Source organism: Aegilops tauschii, unplaced genomic scaffold (assembly GCF_002575655.3).
Source record: "Aegilops tauschii subsp. strangulata cultivar AL8/78 unplaced genomic scaffold, Aet v6.0 ptg000318l_obj, whole genome shotgun sequence".
Taxonomy (NCBI): Eukaryota; Viridiplantae; Streptophyta; class Magnoliopsida; order Poales; family Poaceae; genus Aegilops; species Aegilops tauschii.
In genome coordinates this window covers 30,001-32,463 of record NW_027332571.1, presented here as the reverse complement: position 1 = coordinate 32,463, position 2,463 = coordinate 30,001, and positions in this window count along the sequence as shown.

Sequence of the window (2,463 nt, the reverse complement as noted above, 5' to 3'; positions counted from 1 at the left end):
GAATCCCCTTCTTTTTGCCATTGGACTTTCCAATCAAATTGGTTGTAAGACTCATAAGGATCTACTTTACGAAGATCCCATTGTATTCCAGAAGCTCGTAACATCGGTCCCGATAAGCCCCAATTTACTGCTTCTTCTCCGCTAATAAAACCTACTCCTTCAACTCGCTCTAAAAAAATTGGATTCTGTGTAATAAGTTGTTGATATTCAACAACTCCGCGTAAAAAATAATCACAGAAATCTAAACATTTATCGATCCATCCATAAGGTAGATCGGCGGCTACTCCTCCGATGCGAAAGTAATTGTGCATCATTCGCATACCTGTAGCAGCTTCAAATAGATCATATATTAATTCTCTCTCTCTAAAAATATAGAAAAAAGGAGTCTGTGCGCCGAGATCCGCCATAAAAGGTCCAAGCCATAGCAAGTGAGAAGCTATCCGGCTTAATTCTAACATAATTACCCTAATATAGCTGGCTCTTTGTGGTATTTGAATATTCTCCAAGAATTCTGGTGCATTTACTGTTATTGCTTCTGTAAACATAGTAGCTAAATAATCCCACCTTGTTACATAAGGTAAGTATTGTATAATAGTTCGGTTTTCCGCGATTTTTTCCATTCCTCTGTGTAAATAGCCTAATATGGGTTCACAATCAATAACATCCTCACCATCGAGAGTAACGATCAGTCGAAGAACACCATGCATTGATGGGTGTTGAGGGCCCATATTGACTATCATGAGATCTTTTCTTGTAAGCGGTAGACTCATATCCTTTCTTCCTTAATTCATTATTCCATGAAAATGGATTATTCCATGAATTCCTCAAAGCGAGGCTCATCAAAATGAAAAATCTAAGACTACTATAAGACTACTAAAAAAATAATAAAACAAGAAAAAAATTTGAACGATTAAATTACTGCTCCCGAATATTCAACTGACCGATTAATTTCTTATAACGTACTCTATTTTTCTTTGCCAAATAAGCCAGCAAACGTCGACGTTTTCCCAAAAGTCTTCGTAGACCTCTTTCCGATGAAAAATCTTTTTTGTGTAATTCCAAATGTGAAGCAAGTCTCCGTATCTTATTGGTGAAACTGAATACTTGAAATTCAACAGAACCCCTGTTTTCTTCTTTTTCTTCTTTAACCATAAATCCAAAAATTTTTCTACCTCCTTTCTTTTTCATGTATTTTTCTGATCAGGAAAAATACAAAATTATGTCAGTTATTTTGAAGTTATTCTAATCTCGTACACACACAAATTTGCAATTATTCATCTACTACTGGAATTTGGATTTATTTTATCGATGCAAATTGGATTTGGATAGAAGGGTACATTCTTTCTAATATTTTAGATAGAAGAAACATTTCTTCTATCTAAAATATTAGAAAGAATTTTGCTGATTTATTTATTGCTATATGCAATTTATGGAATTGATACACCATTTAATTGATATCATTTAGCAAAATGAAACACAGCATATGCATCCATCTTTTGGCTCGAGAATTTCACGGGATAGAGATATGGTATAAGAAATAGACTATTAAGTAACTCTAAATGAATTGTGGATACATCTGTATCCTTAACATACTGAAACGATTGTCATTATTCGTATCAAACCAATAGCGATTCATACAAGCTAAATCTTCTAATCAATGGTGGGCCAATAATGCATTTTTTTGCATATGTATTAAGACGCTTGGCCTGATTTCGAAATTGTCCAGAGTTTTATATGTTGTTTTCATTGCAAAATGATGGGTCTCCTTCCATAACTTTCCAATTACGAGTACGAGAATTGAAAGACATGAAAATTCTCAATTCTCTACGGCGTCTAGTAGATAGAAACAAGAAAATCAGAAGAATCTTTCTCTCTATTCACTATCATTCCGCGTCTTCGACTTCTATTAGTTTCTTTTCTTCTTTAATGCAATAGCTATAGTTTGATATAAGAATCCATTTCTCAAAGTAATGGAAACCATTCTCTTATAGGAAATGGTTCGAAAATCGCTATTCCACCTTTTAGGTATCGTGAAAAGTGATACCTGTGAAGATCGTGCATTTCAGTCAAATTCAGATCCGTTTTTCGAGTCCATGATATAATATAACCAAATTGGATAGATCTTCCACCTGTTTAGCTAAGAAAGAATAGATACAGAGGTGGATAATAGATCGATATGAAGATCATGAGCTGCCCCATAATGAAATCGCCAGTAGTCGCGAATATCTCCTTCTTCCCTAATCCAAGATTGGAGAAAGAAGATCTAAGAGGGACCTATGGAGAATGTAGTCAGAAATCCATAATAGAGTCCGACCACAACGACCGAATTAATTATCCTCATCGAGAAACTTAGACTACTAAATAGAAAAGATTTGAAAATCATGGCATGGGTCTCCTTTTTTTCTTTCTTTAGAGTTTTCTATATGCACAATTTCTCGATGTTTCGATGAGAATTTCTTGACT